Here is an 11,171-nt window from a genome sequence, read left to right on the forward strand (position 1 = left end):
ACAAAAATACGCAAAATCTTGCAAATTGTACTATAAGCTGGGTACCTATGTGATTTTTAGTTAACAACATGTACGTAACTTGCCACAAAACACACCCACAAGTGCAGTGCAACACCAAAGCTAAGCTCATCACCCATGAAGTTCTTTCATCTCTCAAAGTGCTGAGAGTAATAACTGATCATCACACTGGTTTATCAGTCTACTCAGTCTTTAGCAGGAACGTCACATGCCGTGCGCTGATTTTAAAGTAGTGTATAAACAAGCACTGATGGTGTTTCTTATAAAGATGGCATATATTTTTTAAAATTTAGTGGTCAGGTATTCTAAAACTGCTCTCCTAAAAAATGTAGAAGTATCTGCAGTCTGAAAACTGCCTTTACAAAACACTTGTCTCACTGACACCAACACAACACATTGCTCAGCATTGCTATTTCAAACCTAAACCTTATCACCGCTCATCAGCTTTGACCATCCACAGCAAAATAACCTAATAATATCCTTCATGCTCAGTCTGGCATAAAGTTGAGGAAGGTCTGAATGCAGCAAAATCAGACCCCAACAGTGACTGGGCTCAACACTGACCAGGATGGACACCTCAAGTCTGCTTTCGACTGTTCTTGCATGCAGGGATTTAAAGTCACGGACTAGGATTTGGTGATTTTTGAGTATGTATCTCGTGCACACCTACTCACACCCTGCACTTCACACTCACTGCTCCCAACTTAAGTTACATAAGTAGCCTGAATGTTACTACTACGCATGAAATTCATAACAGCATGACTGAACATGAGCTCCTCCACATTTTAGCTTCTGCCAGCTTGACTTATTAAACTGAAAACCAGGCGATGATGCACTGAAATGAAGCCTCAGTCTCAACGCACCGGTTCAGTAACGCATCTCTGCTTTAACGTTCACCTCAACAGTGTTATTAACCTTCATGACACAAAGAGCGCCGCTTCTGAAGCCAGGTCAAATCGGGTTCACTGTAAGAATATCAGTTTGCGTTCGGAAAGTCGGCGTGGTGAGCGGCTGTGCGAGCGGCTGTTCGAGCGGTGTGCGGTCTTCTCAAATCAATTCGCCACGGACTGAACCAGAATTCAGTTTCAGCGCTGCGGAGAAACGATCGGGACTTTAACGAGGCAGGAAATAAAGAAATAAAGGCGTTAAGATGAGGGAAAAGATGCGAAACGTAGCGTTTAGCGTTTTCAACCCGCCACCTACCTGCTGTGTCCGTCACGCGCCCCAGCCGTTTATTTTCTGAAGGAGTAACGCGCGAGTCGTAGCGCGCGCGAGAGAGGGAGGGAGGGAGGGAGTGATCGAGAGAGAGAGGAGGGGGGGAGCGAAAGAGAGTGTGAGAGAGATAGAGAGAGGGAGGGAGAGATCGAGAGGGAGCGAAAGAGAAAGAGAGAGAGAGAGAGAGGGAGCGAAAGAGAGGGAGGGAGTAAGAGAGAGAGAGAGAGAGAGAGGGAGGAGGAGAGAGAGGGAGTGGAGGGAGAGAGGGAGTGAAAGAGAGGGAGGGAGTAAGAGAGAGAGGGAGGGAGGGAGTAGAGAGAGAGAGAGAGAGAGAGAGAGGGAGGGAGGGAGTAGAGAGAAAGGAAGAGGGAGTGGAGAGAGAGAGAAAGAGAGAGGGAACAAGAGAGATGGAGAGAGAGGGAGGGGAGAGAGAAAAAGAGCAAGAGAGAGGGAGGGAGAAAGAGAGAGAGGGAGAGAGAGAGATAGGGAGAGAGAGATGGAAAGAGGGAGGGAGCGAGGGACAGAGGGAGTGGAGAGAGAGAGGGAGGGAGAGAGATGGAAAGAGGGAGGGAGCGAGGGACAGAGGGAGTGGAGAGAGAGAGGGAGGGGAGAGAGAGAGAGATATGGTTATTATTTATGTTGGTTCTTTTTATCTTATTCTGTTTTCATTATTGTTTTCGTTGTTCACTTCTACTGTTGTGATGCTTTAGCAATACTGTACCTCAGAGTCATGCGAATAAAGCTATTCTGAACTGAACTGAGAGAGAGAGAGGGAAAGAGGGGGGAGCGAGAGAGAGAGTGAGAGGGAGTGGAGAGAGAGAGAGAGAAAGAAAGAGAGGGAGGGGAGAGAGAGAGAAAGAGAGAGAGAGGGAGGGGAGAGAGAGAGAAAGAAAGAGGGAGGGGAGAGAGAGAAGGAGAGAGAGAGGGAGGGGAGAGAGAGAGAAGGAGCGAGAGGGAGGAAGGGAGAAAGAGATGGGAAGAGAGAGAAAGGCGAGAGAGAGAGGTAGAGAGAGAGAAGTGGGAGAGGAGAAGAGAAGGGAGGGGCTGCAGGGGGGGTATGTGCTGGTATTAGTGTGCTTTGATTTTCAGTGGCTGCGTCCTAAATCACATACTTCTACTAAATAGCATGTAAACACAGTGGTGTGGTCTGGATTAGATGGGTATGGTGTGCTTTGTAAGGGATCCCCAGCTGAATGTATGTGCGCGTTAAAGAAAAGGTTCCAAAGCCAGTCTGAACATCTTGTCCAATATATACATAAACAGCTGTGTCCAGATGTCTGAGAGCACTGATGAAAACGTTTTCATTCAGCGAATCTTTGAATGTTTGTATGAATTTCAGAATTTATTAGTATTTGGTGGTTTGCCCCCCTGTAGCCTTAATGACAGCGTGAAGTCAAGCTGTCACTGACTCCTTATGTTGATGTAAAAGCCTCTGATGAAGTCTTTAAACAGCTCAGTGTCACTGCTGGACTGAGAATAGTCCACCAACCAAAAATATCCAGCCAACAGTGTCCTGTGGGCAGCGTCCTGTGACCACTGATGAAGGACTAGAGGATGACCAACACAAACTGTGCAGCAGCAGATGAGCTATCGTCTCTGACTTTACATCTACAAGGTGGACTGACAAATAAGGAGTGTCTAATAGAGTGGACAGTGAGTGGACAGTGTTTAAAAACTCCAGCAGCACTGCTGTGTCTGATCCACTCAGACCAGCACATCACACACTAACACACCACCACCACGTCAGTGTTACTGCAGTGCTGAGAATGATCCACCACCCAAATAGTACCTGCTCAGTGAGGGTCCATGGGGGTCCTGACCACTGAAGAACAGGGTAAAAGGGGCTAACAAAGTATGCAGAGAAACAGATGGACTACAGTCTGTAGAAGTACAAAGTATATATGGTAAGTGGAGTTAATAGAAAGGACAACGAGTGTAGAAGAAAGTGTTTTTAGTGAAGTCACCAGTTGGTGTGTATGAACACAAAAATAATCAGTTGCTTAATTTCAATTTTTTTTTTTCAAAATACAAACAGATATTCAGAAGCTAACAGGCTATAAGTGGCTTCTTTTCATCTGCCCTCATTCAGTACATGGAAATACGCTGCCACACTGGCAAAGCGTGCTGGTTTGCGTCGTTTTTAAGGAGGCTGCCAGTCTAATGACATCAATTCAGTGCACAGTATCATTAGCTTATATACAGCAGTATTCACATTTCTACTCTTTAACGACCTCGTGATTCAAAGGATCCAGTGATATTCGAGAGAAAAATGCTGGTGGGACAAAACGTATCATCAATTATCACAGGATGTGACAGGCGATTTTCGAAAACTCCATTCATTTTTCTCATAGAGAAATTCCTTTTAGACCCTGAGTTCCTTATATGGACATTAAAGCATGACACCGTCTACAGAATGACAACACGACTTCAGTGGTCTGTGGAACTGCTGCACGATTTAAGGTGGAACAGGAAAATGTGAATAGGAAGCCAACTTCAGCCTTGTTAACTGTCGGAGGTCTCTTCACCGCTGAAACGCCTTCGCCTGATCTAAGAACTTCTTTCTTAATCTTTACTCTTCAGATCTTCTCCTCTTTGGCTGTTTCTTGGCCATCTCTCCTTCTTGACAAAGCATTGAGTTCAGCATGTAGCCCCGCCTGTTCCCCCGTCCTGTGCATGAGCACGAATGCCCCCCCTGTTGGTGATTTGCTGGAACGGTGTTGTGTCGCTCAGTCCAAGCCATTTTGTTTGTTTCCCATTTACAGAGTCAGGGCTGTATACGAACCAGGGCCGAACGATTTGGGGAAAATATCTAATTGTGATTTTTTCGGACTTATATTGATTATTTTTTATAAATGAGATTCAGGCTTGGCCAAGAATATCCACCTTTTTTGGCTGGAACCCTGAATGGCCAAACTGCCAGTAAGTCGTGGTTGTGATGTCACAACACATGGAAGTTTGGTTGCCTCTGATTTGTTTATCTTATCACAGGCATTTCACAAGCTCTGTGTTATTAGGTTTAATTTCCCCTCTGAAAACCTAAGAGAATGTTTTTTGACAATTTACACACCTAAAACCTTGAAGAACCTTGGTTCTTCAAGGGTTCTTTAGTAAAGACAGTGGTTCTATATAGAACCATGAACTCTCTAAGATCCATTTGCATGCTTAGAGGTTTCTTTGCATGGTAAAATCAGTCTTCAGCTTGAGGTACATGTCTGCATAGGGTTCTATACAGCACCAAAAAGGTTCTTCAATTGTTACAAGCTTTGACACCAGAACAATAGCAGAACCCATTTTGGTGCTATATAGAACCATATACAACACATTTTCCATCAATCTGAAGAACGATTTCACCATCCAGAGAACACTTTAAGCATGCAAATGGATCTTAGAGTGTTCATGGTTCTATATAGAATGATTGTCTTTACTAAAGAACCAACCTTTTCAGAACCTTGAGGAACCACCTTTTTTAAGAGTGCAGGCTACAAAAAAATTGCAGCTCTTGCGATTTTAAAATTGCACTCTCTTAAATTGTGATTGTGATTTAAAAACGATTCATCTTTCAGCCTTAATACGAACACTGGATCCTTTTTCCCCACACAGAATAGACAGCCAGCGCACTGAGAGGAGACATTAGCTGAATTTGACACAAAGTGTATTGGATTGAAATTGCATACTGCACTTTTAAGCAGTGGACAGTAACGAAGTAAATGTAATTGATTACTGTACTTAAGTAGTTTTTTCGTGTATCTGTACTTTACTGAAGTTTTTCCATTTTGGGTGACTTTTTACTTTCACTCCACTACATTTCAGAGTCAAATATCTCACTTTTTACTCCACTACATTATGAGAAATCTGTCGCTCCTTTTGGTTTATGTGTGCATAAAAACATAAAATGTCAAAACGAAAGAAGCGCAAAGCGAGAACACCAATCAGGACACAGCGCGCTCTTTGTTTTGAGCTTGTTTTGACCTGTTGGTCATACCGACCCAGTGCAGCACACAGTTCAACATCAGTGCAGCAGTGTAAAATTTTGGGAGAGTCTATTCAACATAAATGATGAACTAACCTAACTTTGTGTAAACAGACCACAATAGTTTATGTTTATGAACAGAGACCTACAGATGCAGTTTAGTAAAGGAAACTCATTTGTGAATCTGAGTTTAAAGTCTTTATTAAACTTAAACTTGTAACTAAGTTGCAAATAAATCTTAAACTGAAACTTTGCTTGTTTGTAAAAAGTGATTTCAGAGCCACTCAGTTCTACCTGATGGAAACTGTTTACCTTCAGTGTTTTGTGCTGATGATAATTTTAATAGACATCAGCGTCACTAATTAATGACTCTATTAAAAGACTGGTTTACCAAGAGAGACACTGAAGTATTTTCACCTAAAATGAGTTAATGAGGCAAGTCTTGTTACAAAAATGATAATAGGACATTAAAGCCATAATTAACCTTTTAGTACTTTTACTTTCGATACTTAAGTACATTTGAAGGCAAATACTTTTGTACTTTTACTCAAGTGGAGGTCTAAAGGGAGGAACTTCTACTTTTACAGGAGTAATATTTTACCTTGGGTATCTCTACTTTAACTCAAGTACATGGTTTGTGTACCACTGCTTTTAAGTCCATGAACTTAAATATTGCATGCTTTGTTTTATGTTGGTACAATTTAGCAAGCTAGCATGCTTTTAGTCAGCTAGCTAGGCTAATGTTAACCATCTTTACCACTTGTTATTAACTAGTTGCATTTAAGGCTCTTTTAATATTAATATTTTTCAGTAAATGCAATGGTTCTTTTGCTGGCTCTGAAAAGTACTATTGGTGGTTTTACAGTAAAGCTGATGATACTGTATGTTTTGATGTGTTATTACAGTATTGTTACAATAATATAATACACTATAATCTGCCTGTACTGTAAATGTTTTCCCAGATTTCAACATGGGATGCTGTATAAAACTGTAACATGCATTCAAAGTATCATAGTGACTTAAACACAGTACATTGCTGTACACATTACAGAAGTTCTTTACAGTGTATTACTCACCCCTCACCTTTCCTTCTTCAAGATGCAGGTAGAAGGAGCACAGGTAACTAAAGCTAGCATAGCCACAATACCATAAATCTAACTATAGATAGATGAATAGTGGGTCAGACACAGCAGTGCTGCTGGAGTTTTTAAACACTGCGTCCACTCACTGTCCACTCTATTAGACACTCCTACCTTGTCAGTCCACCTTGTAGATGTAAAGTCAGAGACGATAGCTCATCTGCTGCTGCACAGTTTGTGTTGGTCATCCTCTAGTCCTTCATCAGTGGTCACAGTACGCTGCCCACAGGACACTGTTGGCTGGATATTTTTGGTTGGTGGACTATTCTCAGTCCAGCAGTGACACTGAGGTGTTTAAAAACTCCAACAGCACTGCTGTGTCTGATCCACTCAGACCAGCACAACACACACTAACACACCACCACCACGTCAGTGTTACTGCAGTGCTGAGAATGATCCACCACCCAAATAGTACCTGCTCTGTGAGGGTCCATGGGGGTCCTGACCACTGAAGAACAGGGTAAAAGGGGGCTAACAAAGTATGCAGAGAAACAGATGGACTCCAGTCTGTAACTGTAGAACTACAAAGTGCACCTATATAGTAAGTGGAGCTGATAAAATGGACAATGAGCATAGAAACAAGGAGGTGGTCATAATGTTATGCCCGATCAGTGTATATATATATGTATAAATCACTACTGCAGTTGTTTTTTAGTTTTTGACATAGTTTGAAAATGCTTGTTGCTCTTTAGATTGTGTGTAAATCTCATGACGAATGGACCAACAGAACTGTCCCAAAATACTTGGGAAAAATGTCCGGTTCCATTGACTTACATTAAAAGTAAAGTATGTTTTTTCCTTCTCCTGTAAAGTTATTATTTTGGAGATATGAGGTTTTTCCAAGGTAGCAATGCGTCAGTGATTTCCCTTTTCCTTCCTTAAGAAAAAAATGTCTATGTCTGCCTTTAATATGCTGATTTTGGGCCTCATACCACCTCACTGACGTTGAAGTTCTCTATGAAATATATTCATTAAAATCCTCCAGTAACACCATAATTACATTCTGATTTCAGGCTATTTAATGTCAAAAGAATGATTTTTTGGCGTCACGGTGGCGCAGTGGGTAGCGCTGTCGCCTCACAGCAAGAATGGCCTGGGTTCGATTCCCGGCCGGGTGACCAGGGTCCTTTCTGTGTGGAGTTTGCCTGTTCTCCCCGTGTCTGTGTGGGTTTCCTCCCACAGTCCAAAAACATGCAGTCAGGCTGATTGGACATGCTAAATTGCCCCTAGGTGTGAGTGAGTGTGTGTGACTGTGTATGTCTGTCTGTCTGCGATGGACTGGCGACCTGTCCAGGGTGTATCCTGCCTTCCGCCCAATGACAGCTGGGATAGGCTCCAGCACCCCACCGTGACCCAGAAGGATAAGCGGTTTAGATGATGTATGTATGTATGTAGAACGATTTTTACCTAATAATTTATTTAATCGAATAAAAAAAGTTATTTTAACGTGTCCCACATTTGACGCACAACCCTGTTACCCAAACCTGTTTCCCTTCGTAAAAAAATGGAACATTCAATTTATTATGATTTATACAGGAAGTTGCATAATCTTGTTTTCTGCAGAATGACCATCAGAGAAGTAAGTATCATCACTCTATTTTCTCTGTTTACACACAAAACACTGATTTGGCTGCATGGGTGAAGCTTCCGTCCATCCCTGTTACCAAAATCATTGTTAAAAAAAGAATATATATCTTTATATATTTCATATATGTAAGCTGTGTGGTTATTAGTAGTTAGTATGCAACATGTCCACCCTGTCACGCTAACCGTTCCTGAATGCTGCTTATTTTAGACTAAACTCACAACCCTGTTAGCCATTTTTCAAACCTCTAATTGTTTTAAAAGAAAATTAAAATAGCTTGAAACAAAGATTTTAATGAAACATTTTGATTAAAACAGTTTTTCAACTTTCCCTTTTACTTTTTGTTGTATACTTTGTAGGGTTTTTTTACTGCATTAATACCATCTTAATGGGAAATATGATCTCTGTGTTCAGCCCTGCTACTCGCTTCAACCCTGTCATTTACGGTGAAAACAGCTCATACAGTGATCTGACAGCCTGAGGTGGGAAAATAACATTTTCTGAAGGTTAAGCACTTACTTTGATTTCCAGTTTCAAGGCATAAAATGAACTCTTTTCACAGAAAGTGCCTTTCATACCTGTGGTTGTATGAGTCCGTTATGAACACACGTGTGGTCTGTTTCACTTTAGAAAAAAAATAATCACTTTAAAAATGCCAAAAAAATTGGACTGTTTCTTTTAGCACTGCAGTACATCTTTCTATGGGAGCACAAGGTTGATTACAGGGGTACTAACAACAGATGCTATGGAAAAGAATGTGTATGTTGCTAAAGTGGCATGTTGCCATGAGGTGCAACACCAATCAGTGATATATTTCATGTCTGATGGATTTTCCATCTCTCAGCCCTGCACGACTTCAGTCTGCAACAGCAGCTTGTGCATCGAGCAAAGAGGAGATATGTAAATAATGGCAGTTCAGGTTCAAGTGCCTGTATCCAACAGTGTAGCCAACATGCGTCACTGCATGTTTACCTTCTGATGGTCCTTCAGTGGAAAAGTACAGCGTGCATGAAGAGCCCCGGTCCAGACCCAGACACAGAGGGGAAACGGTCACTTAGAAATCGCGTTCAAAACTGACATTAAGGGCATCATTTATAGGGCTGAAGGTACACTGCAAAAAAATCAATATCTCAGCAACTGTAAGCATCTTTAATGCAGGTAATATATCCAGTGTTTCTTATTATGCGGTCTTTGTCATAAAAATATGAGAAATTTTATAGGATTATCAGGATTATCTAAACTGTTTCTGTTTATATAGAGCAGGGGTCTCTTTTACTGCCCTGTTGTGGCTCCACAGCAGAATTAAATTTGTAGGTAAACATAAAATAATCCTCCTTTGCAGTAAAATAAAGCTTTGCTGATGGTTCTAACACAGTTTTAACAAACGCTGGTGTTAATTTATAACTGCTGATTCACCCTTTAACCCTGAAGATTGGCACACAGACTGCTAGTCACCATAGCAACACAGATAAGAATCTGGCCTAGCTAGTAGTTAACGAAATGGCAAAGAGAAAGTTTAATGGCGAACATCGATAATTTGGAGACGAATGGACTTATGTGCATTTAAAATCACTCCAGCTGGTTTCCTGACACGTTTAATCTGCAACAAGAAACTGTCAAATATTAAAATGGCATGAAAGTGAAGTCGCTTCTCGTTCTCCAGCTTCTTGTTCGAATTTTCCCGTTCCACCTTAAATGGTGTAGCAGTTACATTCTGGCACCTCAAGCACCATTTAAGGTGGAACCGGAAAATTCGAACAAGAGGCTGGAGAATGAGAAGCGACTTCAGCCTCGTAAAAAGTCGAATATTGAGAGACATTTTACAAGAAACTGTTTTACTTCTGCGGAAAAGTTTCCTGCCAGAGATGTAAGAAAATTGGCTAACTAAGCTAAAGCTTAAAGCAGAGCAAAGTCTTTTTTGTTTATATTATACACCAATCAGGCATAACATGTTTCTACACTCATTGTCCATTTTATCAGCTCCACTTACTATATAGGTGCACTTTGTAGTTCTACAGTTACAGACTGTAGTCCATCTGTTTCTCTGATACTTTGTTAGCCCCCTTTTACCCTGTTCTACAGTGGTCAGGACCCCCATGGACCCTCACAGAGCAGGTACTATTTGGGTGGTGGATCATTCTCAGCACTGCAGTAACACTGACGTGGTGGTGGTGTGTTAGTGTGTGTTGTGCTGGTCTGAGTGGATCAGACACAGCAGTGCTGTTGGAGTTTTTAAACACTGTGTCCACTCACTGTCCACTCTATTAGACACTCCTACCTTGTCAGTCCACCTTGTAGATGTAAAGTCAGAGACGATAGCTCATCTGCTGCTGCACAGTTTGTGTTGGTCATCCTCTAGTCCTTCATCAGTGGTCACAGGACGCTGCCCACAGGACGCTGTTGGCTGGATATTTTTGGTTGGTGGACTATTCTCAGTCCAGCAGTGACACTGAGGTGTTTAAAAACTCCAGCAGCACTGCTGTGTCTGATCCACTCGTACCTCTCGCCGAGAGCTTTGTTATTTAAGCATTACTTTTTAAAGCAAACCACATCAGCTTCTAATGTAGTGAATACTTCATAACCCTGCTAGAAAAACCAGCATAGACCAGCACGGCTGGTCACCAGCAAAAGCAGCATATATTGTGTTTTGGATGCTGGTACGCTGGTCAGTAGAAATGGAAGCTGATATTGTGATCAAAACCAAAACCAGCATATGTTGGTTAACCAGCCAAACCAGAATCAGACCAGCATGAAATGCTTGCTGGTCTGTGCTGTTTTTTTGAGCAGGGAAAATAGCTTAAAATTAGTACAAGTATAACACATGTTGAAAAATCGTAAAATATTTTTACAGTCAAAACTTACTCGAAATGTAATCAATCAGTCGAGACATGTTTGGTGTCCAAATGTTTTTTCTGTAGTTTAGTGCTAGAGCTACGATACTAATATTGCTATGAAAGTCAATAGTCAATCTTTTCTGTAAGTACATCCCCAAAACTTCTCTCAACCTGCTTAGACCACATCCAGGTTTTCATTAAGATTGTGCAGACTTGTGGTTTAGTCAGTATGACTTACTTTACTATACATGAAAAAACCTCACCTGTAGCTCAGTGCAGCAGGCAGCCATATCAGACAATCTGATTCCCCTTCAGGTACATATACATCGTGCAATCATATGGACTCTATATTACGTCAGTGATCTCAGCTGTTTCAACTTATGAACATATATCTTCAGCTGTTAAGGTTA

General features: G+C 41.5%; 1 protein-coding gene across 4 annotated transcripts in view; it reads right to left on the reverse strand.

The window, feature by feature from the left end:
- LOC118800052 (band 4.1-like protein 1) overlaps window positions 1-1,301 on the reverse strand; it is a 182,832-nt gene extending 181,531 nt beyond the window's left edge. For 3 of the 4 annotated variants that reach the window (XM_036560200.1, XM_036560198.1, XM_036560201.1), the window contains exon 1: window positions 1,222-1,301. The gene's annotated coding sequence lies outside the window, so the exon portion shown is untranslated. The remainder of the gene's footprint in view (window positions 1-1,221) is intronic. The other variant, XM_036560199.1, reaches the window with a different exon arrangement.
- Window positions 1,302-11,171: the final 9,870 nt, after the last annotated feature.

Source organism: Colossoma macropomum, unplaced genomic scaffold (genome assembly GCF_904425465.1).
Source record: "Colossoma macropomum unplaced genomic scaffold, Colossoma_macropomum, whole genome shotgun sequence".
In the NCBI taxonomy this organism is placed as follows: domain Eukaryota; kingdom Metazoa; phylum Chordata; class Actinopteri; order Characiformes; family Serrasalmidae; genus Colossoma; species Colossoma macropomum.